General features: G+C 44.0%; 1 protein-coding gene across 2 annotated transcripts in view; it reads right to left on the bottom strand.

The window, feature by feature from the left end:
* LPAR1 (lysophosphatidic acid receptor 1) overlaps positions 1-13,890 on the bottom strand; it is a 69,751-nt gene extending 55,861 nt beyond the window's left edge. For both annotated transcript variants that reach the window (XM_035564556.2, XM_035564560.2), the window contains exon 1: positions 13,795-13,890. The gene's annotated coding sequence lies outside the window, so the exon portion shown is untranslated. The remainder of the gene's footprint in view (positions 1-13,794) is intronic.
* Between the last annotated feature and the right edge of the window lie 3,666 nt (positions 13,891-17,556).

Below are 17,556 nucleotides of genomic sequence, written 5' to 3'. Positions count from 1 at the left end.
GAAAAAATGACATCAGCCATACTTCTCTGAATAGGGGCTCTGTAGCTAATCAGGAAGAGATCATTGTTCTGGCCTCAAGAATTAGTAATTCTTGAGTACTGCAAGACTGCTGCTAAATCTTTCCGTGACAGACTGCAGCCAGCAAAGATCTCAGCAGGGAATGCAGAAACGTGTCAGGTGGAGCCTCCTCGCCCAAGCCAAGCAGCCTCATGAACTCTGCAGAGAGTAGAACTGTCCCTTCCTCAACACTGCACCATTATGGAGGAAATCCATCACGTTACTCCTTTACCGCACACTTTGCATATTTACCACAGTAAGAGAGTAGTGCTATGCAGTGTCACTCCCTCCAAGAAAACATCTGTTTACATGGGGCAGGAGATAAGCCTTCTTAGTCATCCCAGCAGGGCAACATCAGAGCCTCTGCCCATCCAAAAAAAAGGTGGAAGATCAATTTGAATATATATAAAAGAAAAAAATCTCTATCCACAAATTTGCAATGCAAAAATTTTAGTAGACCGTACACTATCCTGAAGCATTCATCTTGCAGGGAAATCGTTTCCATAAGCCAGCCTGGCTTGCCTTTCACCATGCCTCACTGCCCTTCTGAAGATGACAAAAGCAGGCCGACCACAGCTATGCACTGGGTTCCACCAAAGGGCAGACAGCTCAAACATCTGTAATTAACCTGTGCATTTGTGCCTTTCTCCTTTAGCTACTGTAATGCTGATCCCCAGAAGCATCCTTCAGATGTCCTTCTGTGGCCACCACGAAGTCTCTTCAGTAAGAGGAATATTCCTAAGATTGTAAGCTATTCCTTTTTCTTGGAATTGTTTCAGTCTTTTGTTTGTTTGCTTTGTTTTGTCTTCTTGTTTTTTTTTTGTTGTTGTCTGTTCGTTTATTCTGGCAAACCAAGAGCCTGATCCTGTGCCCACGAAATTCTCATGTGTTTTGTGGATGACCCTAATGACAGGCAAGGAAGTCAGGAGGACTCCCACTTCCCCAAGCATCTGCTGCAGGTCCAGCCCTGCTGAAGTCAGAGAGCCCTGACCCTCCTTGCTCTGCTACACATACCCACACGACTTGCTCCAGTTGGTTACTCATGGCAAAAGGTGTTTGAGGAGATGACTGGGAGATGTCACTACAGTGTTGGTGGAAGCAGAACTGATGCTTATTTGGCCAGTCGTGACATTTGTTTTCAGATTAATGGAAAGGACCAAGAACATCCTGAAGGGAAAAAAAAACATCATCCCTCCTCTGTGTCAATGGTAGCAAGAGGGTCACTTAAAAGGTCTTTTCTAAGGCACATAAACATCCCATCATGAAGGCAAGAAACTAAACATTGTCGTATCTGATTAAAAAAGAAAAAAAAAAAGGTGTTTCTAGTTTTCTGTCCAAAACAATTAACATCCTTTGCCTCGGGATATTTTAGGGGACTTGCATCTTTGCTATTTTGACTTCTGCGATTAAAAAGCAAATGTTACATTTTACTAACAAATAGATAACACATTTTGAAAGAACAAGTCCACAGTGTCTGGTTTTGTAACATGTGAAATCACAAATGCACTCTCCCTAAATCCTGTCAATTATGGTACAGCGTGAATTCCACCTAGCTGGAGGCTAATCCACAAGGCATGCAGCAGCACTCCAAGTTTCTCTGCATACTGCTCAGATGAGCTTCAAAGAACTCAGGAGGCACTCGTCATATCTTATCATTTCGCTAAAAGTGCCACCACCATGTTGTCCATAACTGAATCACGCTCCTTTTCCCCCACTGAACACAGGACACCTTTTCTCACTCTGCCACATATTCAGCTCTCTAGAATCTTATTTACCATCAGACAAAACTTCTGTTTGGTTTGTTTAGGTGTCCCTTTTAAAAGTCTTTTGTGTACTTCCCAGACCGAGGTCAGTTTGCACTATTTAATTTCCATTCCCTGGGTTGCTCAGCTTTTTTTCTTGATTATTTTCATGCTATTTCTGTTCTACAATCATCTATTGGACAGAATTTTCTTGTAATTTCTCCATAATTATACTTCATCTTTTCTTGAAGCTTCCTACTTCTCTGAAGAGCTTCTTCTGAGCTCTGTCTGAAAAATCTAAGAAATTCTTCATGGCTTCCTCAGTTTTCTCATTTTCCTGCATTTCCACCTTTTAAACCAACATACCAACCTCTGATAGGCTGCCTTCCCATCACCAGTCAGAACCTCTAGACTTATTTTAGTCATTACCTATCAGCAGTATAGCTTCTCTTAACAACCTTCATTAATTTTTGCATGTTAAAGACTGCTTACAGGTGCTTTTTACTTTGCGACTCAGCAAGGCTGCAGAGCCTCCTCCTGCTCTCAGTTGAGGGGGTGAGTGGGCATCTACCACCACAGGGATGCTGGCTGGCACATACGCGTTTCTTCAGTTATATTAGGAGCTTCTTCACCAAAATGATCAGTTTGGCATAAGATAAAATGAACAAGCAAACAGAAAAAGCAACCAATGAACAACAAAAAAAATAATTCTTTAAAGTATCTGTACTAACCACAGCATCAGCTGCAAGAAACAATTGTAGGCAGCAGCTGCTCTATTGTTCGTTTTCTCTTTCCTTCTTTTTTTTTTTCTTTGAATCAGTGAATGTTGGAACAATAAGACATCCCTGAAAGTGAACTTCTGATTTCCTTCTTTCAAGTACAGGCAATGTAGACTAGGAAAACGCCAGAGTAATAACTCATGCCATCAATGAATTTCAACATCATCCCATTACTCTAAAATAAACTTTATAAAAGAATAACCAGAAAACAAGAGAAAAATATGAGTAGACACTGACTGCTGGAAAGTAACACCAATGTGCTCAGGCTCATGTAAACAAGTAACTTCAATGTGGATGGTCTCTCAGAGCACAACCACAAGGAAGCTGCCGTCATATGACAATGTTTTGATAATCTGCACTTCCATCGTAATGACTTCTGAAGTACCGAATGCTTCTAAAATAAGCTATTTCAAAACAATTTCTGAAACTCTTTCAACATAGTTTATTCCTACAGACAGACTCGAAATTTGAAGAGTTTAACCAACGGGGAGAAAAGTTCAAAGTCACCATGGATAGCTCATCCTTTATGATGCATCACTAACTGTCACCAGCATCACTGGGGTGGGGGCGTGCAAAAAGGAAATGCAGTGCATACTGTTGTCCTCCTCCATTATAAACAATGACAAAACCCAAGCAAGGAGATGCTCACTGAAACCATTCTGAATGCTGGGAAAGCAGCAGCTTTCACAACACAGAGCCAAGAGGGGGGGCATGGCCTCACACAGGTAGTGGAGAGAATTTAACTCTTAGAGAACTCTCCTCATTATTTTTCTTAGTAATCAGTAACATGAAAGAAGACAACAGTAGGCAAAGTCACTCGTATCAAGGTATAAATCACCATTTAAAATACTAAGATGCTATTATCATTCCTCAGCAGGAAAAGCAGCAAGAAATGTTCTTCATAATAACTTACAGATTTCTACTATGTATTTCAAAAAAGAAAAAGCAAAGTAATACAATTCAACACTTCCATGGATCAGCAATGGACTCCATCTGCTAACCCTACCTGATATGATCCACTTCTTGTTTAAAACACAAAGAAGTAGTAGTAGTAGTCTGGCATTCTTCTGAAACGAGTTTGTATTTAGACATTCAGGCATTATCCTTTTCACTGGATAAAAAACATCTGGATGATAACAGAATGTCACAATTCTCTAAACAGCTCTGAGGGGGACCAAAATTAAAGCAAATACACCCCCTCCACACACACACACACACAAAACACATGTTCATTCTTCAGACAAAACGAACCACCACAAAATACAATAATCTGGAAAGGCTGAAGCCAAGGAAGTCCGCAATTAAGCATGCCAAACCCCAAACCTCAAATTACAAAACGTACCATCTTAATATAGATCTGCATGGACCCTGACCAATGGTGTGCAAACAGGAGTTTAATTAAGTTTATCTGAAGCAGAAATTTGCCCTCCACTCCCCACAGAAAACTACATGAAAGACTGCAAGGCATCAGCTTAACGTGGTTCAGGCCAGCACCAACGCAGTGACTGTTTATCAATCTCTCAAAACAAACTAGAAATAACGCTCAAGCTGCTTCAGAAATATTTCTGTAACATCTGTTATCCTGGTAATTTCTGCTGCACTGCATTTTGCATAGCTAAGCCAAACGAAGTTTGAAAGGACTAAGAATTGACAACGGGAAAGAATTATCTTAATGGCTGGGTTTAAATTCCCTGTTCTCACGTAACTTCTTTTTCCCAAGGCCACAAACAAACTTATCTGATGGACAGCAGTGGCCCAGAAATAAGATCTTACCTTTGATCTCACCACAAGGGAGGGGCAACAAACCCAGTAGCTCAAGACAACAAAAATCCTAATGTTGACAAATTAAAGGTAATTACTTCTTGCCCACCATGCAAGTCACCAGTGTGCTCACAACAATACACATGGAATTTGTGAGGCCATGATGTAAAACTGGGGTTGGATGCTAATTTCTTGGTGGGGATCAAAAGGATTTCCTTTATCCCCCTAGTCCACACCATACTCCTCTCCATCTACAATGCCCCCTCTCTACCAGCTGCAGTTTTTGAGGAACAACTTTTAGGGATGATCAGGAAGCAATATACCCCCACAACATCCTGGGAGCAGCAGCTCCAGAGGTATTTACTGGAGAGCTGTAGCAGAGTATGGGGTTTTGGCCTCAGGTAGCTCATGCTGATCATTCCACGAATTCAAGATTTATAAACACAAATCAGTTCTGAAACATGCCCTGAAAGGAGACAGATGGAGAGAACACCAAAATTTCATCACCTTCCCCTGCAACCCTTCCCCTCTCAACTATCAAGTTAGGTTCGATACAGCTCGGGCTGCTGCATATCTGAATACGCAGGTAAACACAGCGGATTAGCACGCAGCTTGACTAATTCCCTTTAAGAGCTGGCTTGGATTAACTCTGAGTTGTGTTTAGCAGACGGGCTTTCAGGGCATACAAGAGGTCACGTGAATTAAGTAGGTTGTTGTAAATTCACACCATACTTCAGTGATTACTCAGCTTCTCTGACTAGGTCCTCTCTCTGCATACGTACCGTCCAGCAGGAACGACATATTTCAGGCAGAGTGTCTGGGAGACACCAAGAATTCAGGAGGAAAACAAAAAAGCCAGAAGGCAGAATGCAATCGATGTGAGAACAAAATAAAAAAAAAAAATACTTCTAACACATATACAATGAGGGAAAAGTTTGTGTCCGAAGACTAGCTAGTGTCTCTCCTACTTCTTTTCAGATGCACTGCTTCTGCACATCTTTTAAAGAGCAAAGAAAGGGAAAACGTGGTTCAGTCAAAGAAGGATGCAACTGAAGAACAATTGATTATTATAAAAAAGAAAAGAAAAAATAATAAAAAAAGACAAAACAGCATTAAATAGTTTTCCTCAAATGTTCTCCTTGGACCTAACTTTACCACAGGCACAAACACTCAAGTGCACACACACACTCCAAAGCCTCTTTACAACAGAAGCATGAACAATGAAGCATTCCTAGGGAACCACTGCGATTCTTTTTGTGATTGTACACGTAAACTAAGGAGTCCAAGGGATTTTGGCCACACAAGGGGAGCATGCTGCCATCCACCCACCCACTAGACTTTTTGGGCATCCCAGAAAGGCAGCCAGCTTGTCCATGAGAGTGAAGCTGAAGGACTGAGCCCACTGATGATGATCCATCTCTCCCGGGGCTCAGCAGCCTGCTCGAGGTTGGCCAAACTTTTGCAAACGTGCATGACAGTGCACCGGCTGAATCAACACTGTTTTGGAGAAATCCAGTGCTTGTTGCTCGGCCAGCCCCTGAGGATGGCCTCTGCTGGGTCCCGCAGTAGCTCTGCCTCCAAGGATGCTCTACTCACCCCAGCAGACAACCAACCACGCCTGCCGGGAAGCTTTCAGCAGTGTAACTCAGCAAATCCTCAAAGTTTCCTAGTATAGCTATACTGGCACCACCCTCTAGTGGAGACGCAGCTCACACCAGTGAAGAGTCCCTTCTGCACAGTTACGGAGCGGGAATTCAGATCAAACCTCAAGCAGAAGTGATGGAGGAGGATATGGGGCAGGGATGGCTTCTGGCAGAGCTGTGGGAGCTGGAGGCATGGCAGCATCACGCCGGGGCCCGCTGCTGACTGAGACACGCCGCCTGCCTTGGCAGCCCTGAGAAGGACGGTATTTTCTCTCCCTCCCTTCCCACGTGCCTGCCGATGCTGAAGCACAGATGCTGTGGTGCCAAAAAGCAATTGCTTTCCCAAAATGATCACGCTCAGAGCCCCTTTCTTCAGTCCTTGTGGAGCACTCAGAAAAAAATAGACATGACTTAACAAAGTCTCTTGATCAGAAATTTGTCACAAAAATCTGGGCAACTTGGTTTCTGTTCACAAGAAACTACATGGATGAGACACTGAAGATGCAAACACGCAGGGCCGCAGCAGAAATGTTTGTCGAAGCATCTCAGTTTTAAGGCATTTCTGTGTGTTCAACCATCACATGGCTCCCTCCTGTCATCAGGCTGTCATCAGCTTGCACGGCTCTCCCCGCATGTTTTTCTCTAGGCTGAGCCTCTTAGGATGCTTTTGCTTATGAAACTTAAGCAAGGAACAGAAACACATTGTCCTTCTTGGAGAACCAGGCAACGAGCTGTGCTATTCCTATCAGCTGTTTGCAAAAATGCAAAGTTTCTACAGACCTGTTTTAAGCCTATTCACTAATTACCTGAATTGCTTTGATCACAGCAATATCCTGCAGTTTCAGTCACCTTGCAGTCTCAGTTGCATGGGACATGTGAAATCGGATGCTACAACGGCTATAAATAAGGAACTTGACGGCAGCAAACAGATTGACTTGGAAAAGTCATTTCCAGTTTGCATATTTTCTGTAAGGGGATATGCTCTGTTCTCAGGTGCAGTTTTTATGAGTTCCATCCAAAGAGGAGCAAAATGAACTTGACCTGTAGCCAGCCACATAGGCGCAGCTCTCAAAGCCCAGACTGTGCTCAGTGTAGGCCCAGGGCAGCCTGGCTGCAGCATTTTGGGAGGAACTGCAAGCACAAGCAGAGACCACTGAGCTCCACAGACAATTACAGAGGTATCTTTAAAGTACAACACATCACATTTACAATGGTATTCCTTGAATGCTGTATACCTATCCAAACATCGACTATCATTTAGTTACCCTGCTGCAACATCTGAGCAAAATGGTAAGCAAATCCAGCTTCCTTGACAAGGCACAAGGAGCACAGACTGTGTTGGAGTACTGGCCTTGTGTCTGCAAGAGTGTAGCAGTAAGTGAGGGAATTTTTCAAACCATATTTTAGCATCATCCTGAACTTGACGCATGGACAGAAACAGATGACTGTCCCAATAATCCCTCACTGAAAGCCAAGGCTTCCCTCCTTGACGGAATCTGAATGATGTTATGGTACACACACATTTAAATGTGACTCCCAGTAGGTCCCAGGTGTTACTGTGGCACAGAGTACAACGTGCTTCTGTACCTTGGTCTGGTACCTCCTGACAAGATAGGAATGCCCTGGGGCATTCTCGATGTGGACCCAGAAAACTTCAAGATATTGTCTTGTACCAGTAATTTGCCAGAAACCCATCAATCTGACTTGTCAGCAGAGCTGTGTACACATTTGCAAAGATGTCTTCTTCCAAGTGCAATATTCACTTGCAACGGGGTATTAGTATGGAATTTACTGTGCAACGCCTTTCTCTGGGACTTACAGGCTTATTGTCTTCAGTCTGAACCTCTTCTGGTTTGTTGTACACTCCTCTACCAGTTTCCCAAGTGCCTTTGTGCTTCAATAATTAGTTTTATATTTTTAAAGCTACAAGGCAACTACAGATATGTACTAAAATGTTTAATCCTAAAGCATAACCTGAGGCAACGTAGTCAGATTGTCCCTCTACATCCTACATTACAGCTTCATTATCACATCAAAGCAACACCTTTCCACTGCAGCTCACCTCACAACTGTACATACCTTGTAAACCTACAGACCCAATCTCTCCAGGGAATTGCTAGAAACATACCTGTCACAGGATGCATGGGAACACCAGCTACACAAACAGGCATCTAGTGCACACAACTTACTTCTACTAGCTGTACAGTTGATGGAAGCACTCACTACAGCTGCACTGTCTCTCTCCTGCGACCACCAGCAGCAGCCCAGAGGCTTCAGGACACCATCCTGTAGGTCCAATGTCCAGGCTGAAAACAGATTGCATTACCCACAGCTAAACATTCAGTGAAATCCATTGGCTGTGGACCCTTTACCAATATCCCATCACAGCAGACAAATGACACTGACCACAATTGTAAGGTACGTAGGTGTTACTCCTGAGAGGTCAGCGGTCCTTCTCCTTTCCTGCAAATGCCTGTCCAAAGCATAATCAACCACGTAAAAAATGGATGTGACCTGTACAGCACTTCCTTCACTTCTCAGGTATCTGTAAGTTTTTGCCGGAGTTCATACTAAGCCCAGAAGCCCTAAATAATCACTCACCTTCAAAGGAATGCACGAGTTTCACTATTTTTTATTTATTTATTTATTTTTTAAACAAAGCTGCAGATAGCTTTTTCATGACAAAAAAGGAGGAAAAAAAGAGGATACTGCCCTAGTTATACATACATTTTTCCATCCAGGCTGAAAACAATCATCCCCAAATGGCCAAATAACTTCTACAAAAAGTTTCTGCAAACTGCTCCCATAAATAATGTGCTGGCACCATTTTGTATTTGACACACACTCCCTAAAAAGAGGGGGAGGAGGAGGGAGAGGGGCTTACAATGAAAAACAGTATGCATTTCCTTTGCCAGACTTTTACCACTCTAAAAATCTCCAGCATTTTGTACAAAAAGATTTTGCCTTTGATACCAATCCAATGCTTTTTTGCTTGCTCCTGCAAGCAGTACAGTATGCAATACATTTTATAACTGGCAAAGAAACAGCGTACTGTCTAGAGAGTGCCTGTGAAATTCACCCTGCTCGGAGGGTCACTGCAGCATGTAAATTCCTAAGGAAAAGGCGAAATGTTGTGCAGGCCTCATACTGGTGTGTTGCACAGAGGTGAACTTCATCATATGCAGACACCAAACTCATCAGCACTTTTTCCAGCAGTTTAGAAAAATGACTTCTGGAGAGGTTTGCTTGTTATTCACAGAAGCAAAAGCAGAAAGACAATATTAGACTCGCATACTTGGCACCTTTGTATTTCTAAATAGAAGGTGAAAGCACCTCCAAATGTTATCTGGGGTATGCCACGTGGAAGCCAAAGAAAATAAGCAGTTCCAACGCCTCTCGAGTTAAAGTAACTTTAAACAAAAATAATCCAGTCGGCACAAAAATGCGGCGCAGTTCTCACAAGCGGCACCTGTGGCGAAAACACCACATATATGATGTGATGAACAATGTTCATTTTATGAAGAAATTCTTCTTTACCCCGGGGTAAAGGCACCGGCACTCTCCCGTTTATGTGAGCTCACGTAATTGCCGACGTTATCTGGGTCAAAAAGGAGCTGGATCCAGTCGGACGTGAAGGCAGGACTCAGAAAAATGCGTTTAACAAACCACTCCAGGCTGTGCCTGTCAGGAAATGCTGAAGACTTTGCACTGCTCCGAGCATGGCTATTGTTCCCCCATACAGAAATACAGTGCCTGAACCACCTCAAAACGTCTCTTTCAAGAGCTTGCTGGAGAAACGCAATGATCATGGAGTGGGGACACATGGGATAGGCTCATGTGTTTGCTACCTAAACTGGCACTAAATGGGCTCTTTTCCTTACCAGTGCTAAACGTTGAACAAACAGAAAATACATTCTGAAGAGTAAGAGGCACCAAACATTGAAGATAAAGAAATATATTAATCTTAGAGTGCAACCTTTCAGCCAAGCAATGACTGAGGGTTTGCAAACCAGGTATGCTGCTCATCTGCTTGGGAAGAGTGATGGGACGTCAAAAAACAGCATTGGGTGAGAGCAATAAGTTCTTGATATACATTGACAGACCATTCTCAGAATTCTCCTCTGGCTTATTGAAAATCAAAATAAGGCACCAGACTTGCTTCAGATGTTCAATTTCCTTCAGAACAGCAGCGAAAAGAGGGGAATGTATGGGAGAAGCTACTACTTGTTTTAGAGCAATTGAGGTTGAAAGACAAATGAAGAAAACCAAAATTCAAGTCTCCTGAAATGTAAACAGAAGAGCATCTCTTCTTCCCTGGACAGAGCTTTCCCCTGCCCTGGAAATAATTTCATAGTTCTGTCAGAGCGACACATCAGCCTTGGGTCAGATCCAAAGCCGTTTGATCTCGACACAGATTCATCATTGACATCAATAGGCCATTGATGAAGTTAACTATTAGAAAGCAGACAAAATGAGAAATGTTTAAGTTCAGCCCAAAAGGGGCACCACTGAGGCATGTCACCTTTCTGCAGTATTACCTTGTGATGCACGGAAAAGCAAAATTGCAAACACATAATCACTACCATTTCAAGCCATCACCACCACGAGTCACTCGTGATTAGGTCTTTCTGGAGAGCACTGGGCAGAGCTCTCTCCTCAAATTATCATTAAACTGTAAGAACTCAAATGGGTACCTCACCTGAAGGGGAAGCAAACTTAAAGGAAATGAGATTAAAAAAAAAGGAGAGTGCAAATTTTTTTTTCCATCTGTTACAGCTGCCTTTTGATAACTCCTCTGTTTTTGTTTGTTTTGTCTTTTTCAACCACACTGTTTACTTTTTGAAGTCAGTCTGTTCATTTCCTTTTCTTTTCCTACTATTAAAATGCCAAAAAAAAATGAATATAACCTACTGTGAAGGAAGACTCAGTGAAATAGCAGACTACATACAAATAACTAAATCACAAATAACTAAAGATGCTGCAGGGATCAAATATTGTTTGTTCTATCCTCCTTTCAGTAAAACAGCTTCTTTTTTGCTAGCACTGTTTGTAGTTGCAGTTGAAGTCATTCATCTAGATGAATATAAACTGACTGTAAGTGTTCCTTAAATTGCACACATCTTTCTTTTTTTTTTTTTTTGGGGGGGGGGGGGAAGAGGGAGAATTCCCATGAACATATCAAATTCCAAAATGTTTTTGGAAATGATAAGGACAACAGCCTGACAGTACAGTCTGTTCCCACTCCCTAATTCTGCGTGTCCTTGGACCATCACAAATACTGTGAAAAGCAGTTACAAAGAGTTCCTCATCCAGCAACAGAACTACCTCAGGATTTTGGCAGTGACTGGTTTCACCTGTGGCCATACAATAAAGCAGCCAACCGCACAGCAATGACACCGTACTAGTGTTCAGTGAGTGCTGGCAGGTCACCACCTAGAGGTGCTCAAAGCCAGCTCTTCAGATACCCGATGGAGGCCGCTTACCTCTGGGAAACAACAATCAAAGCTGCTGTGTACCCAAAGGTAGGATGATGGTGGTCCCCCAGTGACAAAAGATACTTGGGAGAAATTCTCTCCTTTCAGTTTAAACCCCTGAATGCTGGACAAAACAAGCTCAGTACGGAGGGGCTACAGAGAAGCAATTAAGCATTCATTAAAGTGTTATCAATGGTTCATCACAGAGATGTAAAAGCTGACCCTACGTAACTGCTACCTAAGTTTCAGCTACAGGGCAAAATGCTTCCCTCAGCACCCCTGGGCTCCCCACATAGTATCACTGTGACACTTACCAGGGGATCAACTTAAAGACTGTTTTTTTATTTCATCCCATGTCTTTGTAGTTAAGGAATTGTATTTTAGTTAACAACACATTCTTCCAGAGCTATTGTTGAAAGCCATGTGGCCATAAGTGCCTTTGCTCACAGCGACAGGATTGCCTGTTACTCACACATTAGGTTCACATATTAAAGCTGGGTACACAGTCTAGTTTCGCACTGCACACGTGTTTTGTCTCAAAAGCTGTTTAATCATTCCATTCTCAATATTTGTTTTGAAGAGAGGGAAAGAAAGCAGACACCAGTCAGTATTTTTCCCACTCCATCCAGCACAATTACAGATAACTTCCCAGAACAAGGTTTACTGCAGCAGCCAAGGGTCTAACCAGTGCAACCTGCAATAGGGAGTGATAAGAGCAGCACCACGCTGAGCACAAAAGTTTCCCAGTATTCCTAAATAACATTTCCTCAGTTATTTGTAGCTGAAACAAATTTGCAGCCAGAAAAAACACAGCATATGTACAACTGCATAGGATGGGACAGTGTCAATCTTTTCTGGAGAAGAACAACATCTGATTTTGAGTAGTTAATAAAAGCAACAATAAAAGAGAGATGTATCAAAAATTTCTTTCAAAGTCTGAGCGTGTATCATTTAAGGAGAAATGCACAACATGCCTACAGCCGGTATTGGCAAGCTGCAGGAGAGAAGTTCAGTTACGCTTATGCAGACAGAGTGCTGCCTCAGCCCGTGGCTGGAATTGCCAGAACATATTGTTTTAATACTACACTATACCCATCCTAACACAGGAGTAACGAGGCTGCATGGCACGCAGTCCTGGCTGCCAAATTGAAACATGAGTCTCAGACCTGAGAGTGACTCATTTCAGACCAAATGGTACGGCGCACCAAACCGGACCTAGCATGCAAGAGCCTTTCTTTGAAAAGATACAGGAGCAACACTTTGTTAGAGCCAGCGGCTGCAGCCACCCCACTTCCCCTACTCTTTGGGAACACAGGATGCCTGCAGAGGCTCTTGCAAGCTAGTTTGCCTCGGATCTTAAAAAAAAAAAAAAAAAGAAAGAAAAAAAAAGTGGGGATTAGGGATTAGAGCAGCTTCTAATTTATTCATGGACAACTCAGCTGCAAGAGAAATCAGAGAGGTGTGAGCTTGTTTCAACGAGAGCTCCACGAGACAAAAAATGTTTAGATATTCCAACATTTTTCTGCTAAAGAGCTGTACAGAAGATTTTTCATACGCTTTCACAGGAGGAAGGTTTTTCAGGTTTTCCCACTGCGGAGCTATCTGAAAAGAGCATGCAGAAAAGAGCGAGAGGAACAAAGCTGGTCCCTCTGGTTCCACCTCCCTCTTCTCACTTTAGTTTGCTAACGGCTTTTGTCCTAAAGCTTCCCTCCTGCTCTCCACTCTCCCAGTCTTTCTCCTGTACTCCCTACCCTTGTGCTCGTCATTCATCCTCTCCCCGTCCCGCACCTTTGCCAGCACCACGGACACAGCAGTGCAGCTTCTGCCTGACTTTAGCGGGCTCATCGTCCAAAGTGAAGAAGTCAGGAGAGAAAGGTGGCAACCATTTTTTTTTTTTTTACACTGGGACTCTTTCTCGCCTCAGCTTGGTATAACTAAACCCAAAGAGGCTTCACGGAAAAAAAAAAAAAAAAAAAAAGAAAAAAGAAAATCAGGACAGGCCCTAAGTCATCGAACAATGGCAGCACTGTTAGCGACCCTTAATCAAACAAGTGTCCATTCCTTATTCCAGGCCAACCTCGCAGGCGTTAGCCCGGCAGAAGCAGCGGTCCGACCCAGTATGGACAGCCCTTGAGGCCCACACCCAACCGGCGCACCTCCTCCTCTTCCTCCTCCTCCTCCTCCTCCTCGCACCGCGCCGGGCATCACCGCACACCCACGGGACTTCAAAACCACTCTCAGAAACCGGGAACCCGGCAGGGAAAGGGGGTAGCAGTGGGCTCGGAGACCCCGGGGAGAGGCGAGCCGGGCACCCTTCCAGGGTCCGGGGTGCGCTTACCTGCGGGGGCTGCGCGGGGCTCCGCGGGCGCGGATGGAGGGAGCGCGGCTCCGCCGCCGCCGCCGGCGCGCAGGGAGGGAGGAGGAGGAGGAGGAGGAGGAGGAGGAGGAGGAGAGGAGGAGGAGGAGGAGGAGGAGGAGGAGGAGGAGGAGGGAGTGGGAGGGACGGGACGGGACGGGCTCCCTCCTCCCCCGCTCCGCCCGCCTCGCCGGGCGGGGGCCAGGTGCGCCCCCGAAGCCCCCCGCCGGTCTCCGCACGGTGCCGGGGGAGGAGAGGACCTACTGCAAGGGTTTTTCGGGGAAAAAGCAGCTTTGAAGCGGTACGCAGCTGGAGCGACAGAGTTGCTGCCTCTGCGAAAGCGCCCGGACCTCCGGGAGATGTCGGCGGCAGGAGTTTGCAGGGATCGGTCCGTAGGTTCACCAAACGCCAGCAGCTGGGAAGGGGCAGGGTTGCACAGCGAGTGCTTTATCCAGGCTTAGGGGAGTCATTTCATTATGCAAAAACAGGTTCAGATGACTTCTTTTTACTTTTTACTTTTTTTTTTTTTTTTTTTGTCACCGCGAGTTTTTGTTGTCCGGTAACCTCCGATTTAGTTGGATTGCAGTAGCATCTAGAGGCCGCTTCTGCATGTGCACGCATCTGGTGCAAAGTTTCAGTGCTTAGTGGCTGACATGGCTAGGTGTTTCTACATGCTGTAGAGAGATTTCTAGAGAGATTACTTACAGCTAAACACGGCGGCAGTGCCTCCAGCAGTACAAAAGCCTATAATGAAAGACCAAGCCCATTTAAAGCACTCTTTCTTGTGTTTCTCAAGGAACCAGAAACCAGCAGAGGTAGCTATCCTGAAGGCAGATCTTTGCTTGTGCACCATCAACACAGCGATGACACTGTCCTCAACACTTTCTGACGGGTCTTGGGTGTCAGCATGACCAGATCTCTTGCTGTCATGGCTGACTGGGAGCTTTTTCCCTTCAGGAAAGAGTTGAATGCATGTCTGTGTATCGACAACGGGCATGTGTGTATATTTCAAAAAGACATGTTTATGCCCCACACAATCCCGGACTTTATTCTGTTCTCAGCACTGTGCTTTAGCACAGAGATTGGTATTCAGCATGCTCAAAGGACTTGTAAAGCATTCAGCAAGCCATTAATTTGGCAAAAGGTTTGGTTTCTTTTGTGCTCAAAGCAAGCTATCAAGTGTTTGCAGATGAGGCCAAGATGGATGTACTGTCACAAGCTGTAATACCTGGTTTAGCATCCATATACTAAGGACCACAAAGTTCTGGATAGCTTCCCATCTATGCACAGGCTGCATCCAGTCTGGACAACTGCATACTTAAAACAGTATGGTTAAATTAGACAGGTGTCCTGACCTTAGGGCAGAATTGGAGTCGTCTGCATGACCTACTGTTTGAAAAGCAGGTCTTCAGAGAGTAAAAGTGATTCCTCCAGTTCTGTAGCAATATGCTTTCCATACGTAGCTTCATTGGAAAAAGGATTTTCCTTGGCTTTGTGGACCAGGAACTGCCTGCACATGTCCACAGTTCCTGTCCCATGCTCATTCAGTTGCCCAGATGCCCCTACAACAACCAAAATTAACACAAATTATCAAAGCTTCAAGCGAGGAATGACCTGACAGGGCTCACATGTCGATGGTGAGACCAACCACCTCTGAGCATGCAGGAGCATGTTTCACTGGGATGGTGCAGGTAGGAAGGCATTTTGTGGGAAGAGCTACAGCATCTGTGAATCGGGAGTTACCAGCACTTAACTCCATAAAAACAGTGTCTCACCTAGGATGGTTACAGTATGGCTTTGATAGTCAAGACCTTCTCGGCAGTGACTCGAAGTTACTGACGCCTGAAGGAAAATAGCAGTCTTAGCTGTGTTTGTAGGAAAATGCTGCTCTATGCATGAGATGGAATTATGTGATGGCAAAATGATGACATACACTTAAAAAAAAAAAAAAGCATTTCTTAGTCCATAGAAGTGGTGAAATTATATACTTTAAGCTACAATAGCTCGCAAGTTCCTTTGATTTCTGTTAGTAGCTTCAGACGTCCCTGAAACAGTGGCTTGTTATTTTTTAAGGGCTAACATGATTAATTAAATCTCAGTTCTCCATTCTTTCTCTGACTAGAAAATACAGGGGAACTTCAGTAAGGTTAGAAACAGGCAAATATTGAAGGTCCGGGGAAGATCACATGGTCCAGCAGAGTTTAATGAATGTAACTTCTATGAGACTTGGCTATGCTGCTCTGCAGCCTGTAACGTGTTTCTGTAATCACATACAGATGTACTGAATCACATTAGATAGGGAAGTAGTTTTCACATCCTTCAGTCTGGAAAAAACGTCTGTTTCCAGAACAAACCACATAAGTTCCATGTGCTTGGTTTTGTGAATCGATTCAAATCATAAATATGCTTAGCATGTACACATATTGATATATTTACATTTAATTCTCAGTGTTCATACAGTTTGAAGCTGAGTGTCTGCAAGATTACTCATGCAGTTCCAGAAAAGTTAGACATCTCATTCCTCTTTAGTCTGGGCCTGGAAAGTACCTCTGGTGTTTTTAATTAAAAAATAAAAATTCAGGGAATTTACAGTTAAGATGTCTCTTCACTCTGGCACTTCTATGTGCAGCGTACTGTGGAGTTCTTTTAATGATGGATATTTCATTTCAGATTGGGAGTGTGTTGCACTTCATCTACATCTTTTAGTGCAGTGGGTGTTTTGAAGGAAGCATTAGATGAGAAGGCAATTGTTAGTATCTTAGCGAATAAAGAAATGGTGAACATCACTGTCTCTGAGATAGGAATGACTGGAGAACTTGAAAAATATTTTCAACATACACTTTCTGTTGATCAGATGAAATGGCCTTATAAGCAAGCAGCTTTTAAAAATGTTCCAGTTTCCTAAAATACTGCGGTCCATAGTGCATTGCTGAAGCATGTGTTATGTTATGAAGAGCAGCGACAGCAATGCAGGCAGAAGAAAGTGCTCTCTAGAGTTTGAAATTTTACTTATTTGTTATATCTGTAATACCAGAACTCCAGTGCTCACATTGGAGGTATCTGTTTGGAGCCAGGTGCAGAGAAGTTTGAGCAAATAGCAACATTATCCCATGGCTGGAAAGTATACTGCTTGCCTGAGCACCTTCAGATGGATCAAAAGTCATGCAGAAAATAACACTATCCCCAAAGCCACATCATCTTTGTGTCATTGTAGTTCTTCTGCCCAGGTTCAATCTCATCCAGCCTCCTGCTATGTACTTAGAGATGCTGTGTGCAGCATCCTATGAGCCATAGACTCTGAAACCTGGAGAGCTCTCAAGTCAAAGAGCTGCTTTTTCCATGCAAATTCTCTCTCTCCGTGGCTCATGCTCCTCAGCCTAGAGCTCATCCTGGTTCTCCTGCACCGTAGCTGGTTGCTGGAATGCTAACATGACTCTACCATGCCTGGAAGCCAGGCCTTGCCTTTGGGAAAAGACTTTCTGCCCATGCCCATCCTGGATGGTTGTGCCCTACCATCTCCGTGACAAGATCTGGGCCACGTCAGGATATTTGGAGCAGCCTTGTGCCAGACAGGAGAGCAGCATCTGTCCGGGTGACCAGTGTGTTGACTCTGTTTGCCCTGGCTCTTGCACCATCCATGTTGCACTGAGATGATGTGGTGGTTTTACCTTGCTGGGCAGCTGCACTGCACCACAACCGCTCTCTCACTCCCCCTCCTTAAAAGAAGAGGGGGAGAAAAAATTA

Source organism: Cygnus atratus, chromosome Z, assembly GCF_013377495.2.
Source record: "Cygnus atratus isolate AKBS03 ecotype Queensland, Australia chromosome Z, CAtr_DNAZoo_HiC_assembly, whole genome shotgun sequence".
Classification (NCBI taxonomy): domain Eukaryota; kingdom Metazoa; phylum Chordata; class Aves; order Anseriformes; family Anatidae; genus Cygnus; species Cygnus atratus.
The sequence above is the reverse complement of the archived record's forward strand: the minus strand, read 5'-3'. Positions and strand labels throughout refer to the sequence as shown.